General features: G+C 40.8%; 1 long non-coding RNA gene across 1 annotated transcript in view; it reads right to left on the minus strand.

Annotated features, from left to right (window-relative positions):
* Positions 1-3,301: 3,301 nt before the first annotated feature.
* The window catches only part of LOC119366775, a 6,864-nt gene continuing 1,352 nt past the window's right edge, over positions 3,302-8,813 (minus strand). Inside the window, exons 3-4 of the long non-coding RNA XR_005176103.1 lie at positions 8,407-8,567; positions 3,302-3,555 (exon numbers count right to left, since the gene is read on the minus strand). This is a non-coding gene — a long non-coding RNA (uncharacterized LOC119366775). The remainder of the gene's footprint in view (positions 3,556-8,406; positions 8,568-8,813) is intronic.

The following is an 8,813-nucleotide window of genomic DNA, read 5'->3' on the forward strand; positions in this document are numbered from 1 at the left end:
AAAGTAAAGAGCACTCATAGTTATTGCAGAATCAGATAAAAGCAACTGCAATTATTCATTGGTATTGGTGTAATTGGATTTCCCTCTGTCCAAGCAAGTTGCATAAAAATTGGTGTCCTTTGTATTAATGCACTGTACAACTGGGAGAAGGTATAGTCAGTTGTAAACAAAAGAACCACAAGAAATGAATAACATAAGAACATGTTTATATATCAATTCTAGATTCCATGCCATGTTAGCAGGTATGATGTGGAGAAAAGCTAGAATACTTTTTGTGCCATTTATTATATAAACATGCACAGTAGGCTCATATATCATATTCATAGCAATAATTTGCACTATGTAGAAGATCAATGGGTACCATCATCTTGTTTATATAAAGGTTGATGATTTATCTCTTCCCTGTTATCCATTTATAGATCGTTTCAGAAGACTGACCAAAATGCTCCACATAACTTGCAAAAAGATAAAGATAGTTCACAGTATTTGAGTATATAGGATTTGGAAATTTGACACATTCATACCGACTGAAGTTACATGACAGTTGTATGTCGTGTCAAACTAAGAAAACACCAGTGTGTTATATAAGGTAGAAAAACTAAATATACAATGATATTCTTAGAATTGCACGAGGTGAAGTAGTGCAATTTATATTATATCTTAGCGCAAGTTATGTAGTGGAATTGGGTCCCTAATTAGTTTAAGAACAAAAGTACTGGCAAAGCAGTGTACATATGATTGTAAAGAAGAATTGATGGGGCTAGTTGAGAGAGAAAACAAAAGAAGAATCACCAGAAATCGAGAAAACAAATTGATCACAGAGCATGCAGAAAGAGGGTACAGACTAACCGGTTCACAAACCTTGCCCACTAATTTGAGTATCACCTGAACCATGAAGTATTAGGCTCACACAATTCCGAACGAGAACAACCATGATATTCAACTATCCACCAACACAAATCATACTTTTGAAAGTATATTTTCGACATTAGTCAAATATATGGAAGCTATAACCTAAGGGTGTCATTGTCAATCCTTCTATTGAACTATCAAAATTCTGCAACTGATTAGAAACACGAGCGTTATAACCGTAAGAGCATCTCCAACCAGACATAGATAATATGACGCCCTATACGTCCGTGGACACGCCCAGACATGTCCGCGGACAGCGCCGAGCCGCCTCACATTTTTCTGCATCCGCAGCCATCCCCCTCATATCCAAACCCTCAAATCCATACACAAACATACAACATAGATCAAACATGTACACCCATTTCTAGCATATAGTTCATACATTGTCCGGACATGGCCATATGGGACTAATCACCAATATGAATGATCGACGGTTCCTTAACGATTTTTACGTAGGAGTGAATCATGCTAATAATAAGAAAAAATAGTATAAAAATATGTCCATGTATTATAACAAGAACCTACATAGATAGAGCAAGTACTAGAAAGGAGACCGGTAGATAATTTGATATACACAATATTAAGGAAAGCATGCAATTGCAGACGTAAACATGCACTAAATAAGATAACAGAAGAACCAAAAACCTTATCGGTAAAACCTAGACTTTCGGGATTCCTAAGAAATCAACAGTGGAGTAGCCCCCTGCCCGCCACTACTACAGTTTTCGAGTGGCGAGTGTTTAGAGGCACCCGCGATTGGTAAAGGTTTTAGTTTGTTTCTCTTTTTCCAATGGTTTACTCTTTTATTGTTATAGTTGGGGTCCAATTTTTTAGGGTGCAAGTTACAATATTATAAGCGCCTTATAAAACTTAAGCACTTTTTTTGGTAAATTTGCTATTTTAGTGCATTCAATGAATTTCAAGCTAGTTAATAGAGGTAATGGTTGTTTCTTTTATGTAAATGAAGTCCAAAAAAGATAAAACTTGGAATGGTGTCAAGATATGGCACCTAGAGGGTCTGGCAAAACATTGAGTCACAGCGAAGTTTTGATGCACTTCGCTAAGAAAGTGGAGAATCTATGGGCAAAATCATAGTTTCAATGGGATTGTATTAGGTTTGATGGAGAGCTGGCCATTGAAACTTTTTATATGTTGAAGATACACCATAGCGAGTTACATGTAAATACTTGGCACATTTCTAGGTTAGTTTGATACTAGCTCCCTCCATTCCAAAATATAAGGTTTGTTAGTTTTTCCAAAAGTCTAACTTTTGCATGCTTGGCCAAGTTTTTAGAAAAAACGAAGTAATACCTATAATATGAATTTTTTATCATATTTATTTAGTTCTTATAATATAAAATCCACTTGTAATATTTATAAAGTCCATTATGAAAGTGTTATCATATTTACTTATTTATTTATTATATGGGACATTTATATTTTGTTCTTTAATTTTTTTCAAACATACATGTATTTGACTTACACAAAAATTGATGCACCTTATGTTCTAGATTAGAGGGAATATTTTCAGGGCATTTAGTGCATTTCTAGCTATGGTTATACTAATTTGAACTACACGTACATTAAACAATGCCTAAAAATTGGTGCAAGTTCCTGAGCATGTATTCAGGTCACAGATGCAAAATATGCTTGGAAGCAATTAAAGTGAATTATTTAGTTCTTGAGTATGTATTTTGAAATGCAAGAAATGATTGCACTTTCCATCATGTTTGGAATTGCCAAGGAATTGATTCATAATACCGAATATAAGCTAACTACCTTCTGTATTACCTTTCTTCCCAGTTTTAATTTTTAATGTAATTTAGTTGAAATTTGAATTATATTCAAAATTAAATACGAATATATTCATATAATGCCTAAATATAGCAAATGGAACCAACAAAGTTCAAACATTTTTCATACAACACCATAAACATTGAAAACCCAAAATACCATAAACCATTAAAAAATACCTAAAAATGTACCCGTGGCCACCATGACTATTGTGGATGAAATAGGGGCCCATATTACCAGTGGCGGATGTTTGCTACCTGTCTACCACTAGTATGTGATTGACAAGTGGCACTCACGATTATGCACCTATCACTAGTGTATTTGGCCCACCGCTTGCCGGAGCCCATGTTACCGGTGGCGGGTGGGAAATGGCGCCTACCATTGGTACTTGCATACAAGTGGTGGGACAAAATGCCGCCACCTCCACTCATAAGTGCCCAAATTACCAATGGCGGGTGCAGATGGCTGCCCACCACTAGTGAGGCCCCACATGTAAGCAGTTCCGCAGTAGTGGTAGTGAGAGATACACTTGCAACTGTGGCATCACCCAATCATATCATAACCTTCCAAATTTGCTACATTTACCTTCATTTTTCTACCTATATAAGGGACAAGCGGGCCAATGTCAAAGACAATAATATGTGTGAAGCAACATGCCCATAACCTAGCTCCCAAGATTAGTTCTACAACATTATAATTCTCTCATTGATCAATGAAGATAGATAGGCGGGGTGTAGGGTTCCAAACCATCTGGTGGCCTCAAACCTGGGTATAACCATCATGTCACCTTCATCCCCGTCGAGATCATATCCCTTCAAGCGCCATCTTATATTCTTTGTCTTCCACCACCTTTAGTAGATCGAAAGATTGGTTGTGCATTAATTAGTGATCGATATTAACAATGCCATATATCATTACAAACATAGAGAGAATGTAACTGAAACATCATGTTTGTACTATAGCGATGCATATATACAATAACTCAAACTTAGTGAAACACAACTAACTCAAGTTATTATCATTGAATCGATGCATAAACGGCCTCTCGGCGTCTCAGAGGTATTTTATACTTTTCACTCAATTGAGAACTCACACAACTGGTTTGCGAACAAACGGCTGCATTGCTCAGAACCACTTCTCCAACACAACAACTTTTCGATATAACACATTTGAATCTACTTATTTTTAAGCTACGTGCCAACGACCTCTTTAAGCATGTAGAAATTCATCATGGTAAGAGCCCCCATCCTAAAAAATAATGACACTATTGGGGATTTAGGTACTCTAGCATCCCCGCAATGGGATCCTCAATCGACATAGTTTTTCGTGAACACCAACATTTTTCCACAACTCCACCATGTTTTCAACAAAAGGGTGGATTTTAGTCACTAAAAATGAAGCATCCAATTGATGTAAACACAATGAGCACACGTCTGACCTTTGCATAGCTAGTGTGCACATAGCCAACACCATTGCACACACACAAATAAGCATGCCGATAAATAGGAAAGTCATACAATATCAAAGCTATACCTAAGTAAGGAAAAAGAGAAAAAACTTCAAAACAATGATAAAAAAAACTACAAGAATGAACATAGCCGCACCAACCATCTGTTGAACCCACAAGGAAAATGACGTTCTTCAATAGCAATGTCTACATGAAGGGAACGATGCTCGAGCGTCACCTACACCGGATCCAACCATCAAAGGACAGATTCTATGTTTTCACCGTCAAGAACAAGTCTGCCATATCCGAGCAATGCCTCCAACAAGGTAAAGAAACAAAAACATTGCCATTGACACGTATAACCAACTTGGGTTATACCTAGGATTTCCACCCCGGAGCTCGAGACCGGGTAATCGAGAAGCGCCACCAAATCGATGTCAATCATGTGTTGTTGCTACCACTTTTCCTCGATCCCAGCATGTACATGCGTTGGGCAAGAAGTCCGACTGCCGCCGCTACACAACAGCCTCAGTGTCATGCCGTTGTTGATATATTGCATCACATCTCCGAACGCAAACTATCCAGAGTGAGAGCCTCCAAAACCCACGATGGTATAAAAATATTTACATGTACTATAACAAGTATGAGCACGAGTTCGAAAATATGTCCAAAACTCACATTAGTATAAAAATGGACCACTTCGGTTGCATCTCGCAAAGTCGCTAGTATGAGTCACCGACGGTAGCCACTAGGTCTGGGAAGAGAAACCACATGAAGAATTTTTGGTGGCCACTACAATCTATAGCTCGAGTGGGCGTCCTATGCCGCCACCCACAGGATGGCACCGACCACATCGAGACCTCCGTCAGTCAGGTCCACGAACCAGCCAACCACCGCCACATTGAGCACCTCCATCAGGAACCTACACTACTGACCCATGACGGCGGTGCCTCCGCTTGCTGCTAGAAGCCATGCGTCATCCCCGTACTCAGACCTAGCCACTGGTGATTCCGTACTCTAGCCATAGCGTTGTTCACCCTCCACAATCCCCACCGATAGTGAAGGAAAGAACTGGGGCCACCAAGCCGGCAGTGCACTTAGCCGTTAGCCAAGGCCCACCACCGCACGTGCACCATGAAATGCATTGCCGCAACCTTCCCTAGGGCACACACAGGCTTTGCCGGCTTCCCCTCTAGTGGCGGTGTGACTAGGTTCTTCTATAGACCCTAGTCATGGCCTTCGCGTGTTTGGTGGCTCCACCCAACTCTCCCATGTAGAGGGTGAAATACAACTCCCCTAACAATTGTTTTTGTGCCGCACGAACTTCCACCGCCCCTACCTCCCCCACCACCACACGTCCTAGTGCCTCGTGGAGTCATGGTAGTTGAAGCTCACCGCTTGTACCGCTTCGTCCACCCTGTCCGCCCCATTTTTAGCCATTCTAGTCTCACCACTACCCTATGTTGCTCCGCTGTCAGACTCGCCTACATATTCGTCGTGGAACTCCGTGGTCACGCCTCTTCGGAGCACGTGGGGCCTTATTACGGCCGTACTCACCTGATCATGTAGATGGAGTTCATTGCTCACACGCATCCTGAACCGAGTTCACCTCCCAGCGCATCCCACCCACCATTGCCTGCCGCCTTCCTAGCCCCAAAGTTCAACACTAGTCGTTCCAGCAGAAGTCGCTACTAGTGAAAGAAAGACAGAACTGACTTACGGGATATTAGGGAACTCCAAAGTAACAACTCCAATAATCCAGAAAGTGATACTATATGAGATGCTCTATGTGAGGGAGTAAAACGCAGCACTCCTATGTGCAAGAAACCCGTACTAATATACATTGACCTTTGGATACGTGTTGGACCCCATATACTTGTGGAAAAATTGTCCTCGTGGGTTTTTACCCTTTTCTGAAAAGTGTAGAACGCCCTCAGCCTCAGTAATGCATGTAGCCTAGCTATTTTTAATTATTCTAAAGTTCATCATCCGGCTATAATAAAATTCAACAAAATACTGTCACTCGTGTTTTTTTACCTAAGTGGCCATCCATTTGTCTTGTTCGCGCAGGTGCACTATGGTGATACCTGTTTGGGAGGAAGGGTCTGTAGGAGATCGGAAGGTATATGGACATGTCTTGGCATTCTTCAACAGTGTGATGTGGACACTGTATGCCTCGACGGATCTCCCGAACAAGCTCTTGCTCTTCATCGTCAGCGGAATGGGAATCCTCGTTCATTTTTCCTACACCACCTTCTACATCACGTTTGCGGAACGGACCAAGCGTCGGCATGCCATATTCATTCTTTCTGCATTCTTGGTCTTCGCCTTAATAACGGCAGTACTAGTAGCCTCGATGGTGCTCATCACTCATAGGTGGAGTAGTATTTTTGTCGATGTCATAGCTTCGATATCTGGAGCATCTACACAAATTGTTCCAGCATATGATCTGGTAAGTGCAAGCTACGGCCTGTGAAGTGCACTTCCTAGTGTGATTTATCAATCTATTGTCCGTTTTCTCATTGGTGGATTGAACCGATCGTATTTGTACACCAGATGTTGGTGATCATGAAGATCAAGCAGATCAATGACAAGACCCCACTAATCATGGCCACCATCTCCCTCTTAAGTGCATGTACTTGGGCCCCCTACGGCTTCATGACCGTCCCGGTCAACCCCTACATTGTGGTACTTAATATCTATCCCTGGTGCCATTAATATAGTTCATCGTACCGAAGATCCCTATGTGAACGGACTTCTGTTCTGATCTACTCAATGTGGTAATAATATCTCCATTGTATGCATGCTACACTTGCTCATTGCTATCATTATGTGCGTGCAGGTACCGAATGTAATGGGCATTGTGTCCACAACTGTGCAAATAGGTGTATACTCCTGGCTGCTATACCGCAAGACCCGCATCCACTCCGTCCAAATAGATGCAGTGGACCACAGCCGCAAGCAGGAAGTAGAATTTTCCTTGCCTCCAGTCTAGAGACGAGTGTTTTTGACACCAAGCCAAATTGAGACTTCAATTTGAACCAAGTATGAATGCTTTTGGATGAACAATGGATCGATCCATTGCTCCCGTAAGAGTCAGATTTGTCAAAAAATGACAAAACAAAAAACACAGTTTTGAGTTACCAAAACAAATTTGAAATTTATTCATCTGGGGATTAAAAGGACAAACATGTGGACTATTTCTGTAACTCCGATGTTATGTCAGTTTCGTAGTGCCTGAATTGCCCCTTTCAGTCAAATGCCATGCATATGTTATCTTATTTGCTGTGTCTAATTCATTCTGATGTATGTATATGACAATTGATGTTCCTCAATGTGTTTGTGATGGTCAGCGGTCATGTTGACTTATACATATTGCTGATGCACAACCATTTGCTTGTCAAAACTGGAGATTGTCCTTCCTGGCACCTCGTCCCCGACGGGCTATTCTCGATTCGCTCGACACCTACTCTTGTGTGGATCATTCCCATCTGGAAAACACCATTTCCACTGAAGATAAGGATTTTCGATTGGCAGCTCTTACGAGATCGCCTCTCCTCGGGGGAGGTGGCAAAGCAGAAAGGTTCCGGTGATGGCCTATCTCTCTCTGCGGGGTCCATGAGGCTCTGGGACCTGAGTGGCAGTCCCCAGATATGGGCGAATTCTGGAGGCTCACGCCAACCGTACTGGTAGGAGGATGCACCTCTTCTGGTTAGTGTTGTCAGCCATGACCTTGACCATATAGACTACACACAACAAGATTGTCATCGAGTAGATCTTTTTGCAGCGTGCTTTTGACTTTGTGGTTAAATTTCTGGCAGCATGGTTGATGATCATATAAAGGCAGGGCGGACAACTCACTTTGCCTCCTCACCATTGATCTATTGCTTCCAAAGAGTTTTGTATCGCCTTTTTTTATAGATGGCTATGTTCCTATGTTTTCTTTTTTGCACTTGTAGTTGTTGTTTGGTTGTTGTGGTTGCTTTGTTTATAAAGCAAGGTGAAAGCCTATTTCGAGTGTATATGTTTTTAAGTTTTTACATGTCTAAAGGGACCGAAAGAGATTGACATATACTGCCAAGGTGCAGTACTACCACTATTTATCATGAATTCATATCAGCATTCTACGAAGAAGACACCAAATAGTACAGCAAATTAGTATAAGCCGAGTAAATAATTGTCAGTTAGACATGCTTTTACATCTACTATATCATTCGATTTGAATTCTTACAATATGGATAATACGTGCGTACCTGTCTTATATAGCTTCTAGTTCCTCAGGCCATATTTATGTGGTTAACGTCCACACTTCTGAATGCAATCTCAACACATGTAGGCACTCGTACGATGTCCATCTCGTGTGATGCATACATGCACATTGCATGCAACCTCTGTCTTTTAAGTTTACCGTTACCTGCATGAGATAGTGAAACATTAATTAAGCTATTATAGGATAGGAAGATACTCCTGCATAAACTTGGTATTATTCTCTATAAACCATTTTTTGCGGGGGAATTCTTTATAAACTAGGAACATGGATTATATATGCTTCTATATATGTACATATTGGGCATATTGATGTTTTTCTTTACAATTTTGGTCAAATTTTATTAAGATTGACTTAGAACATGCATAATCAATATGCATATATTAATTTTTG

Source organism: Triticum dicoccoides, chromosome 2B, assembly GCF_002162155.2.
Source record: "Triticum dicoccoides isolate Atlit2015 ecotype Zavitan chromosome 2B, WEW_v2.0, whole genome shotgun sequence".
NCBI lineage: Eukaryota > Viridiplantae > Streptophyta > Magnoliopsida > Poales > Poaceae > Triticum > Triticum dicoccoides.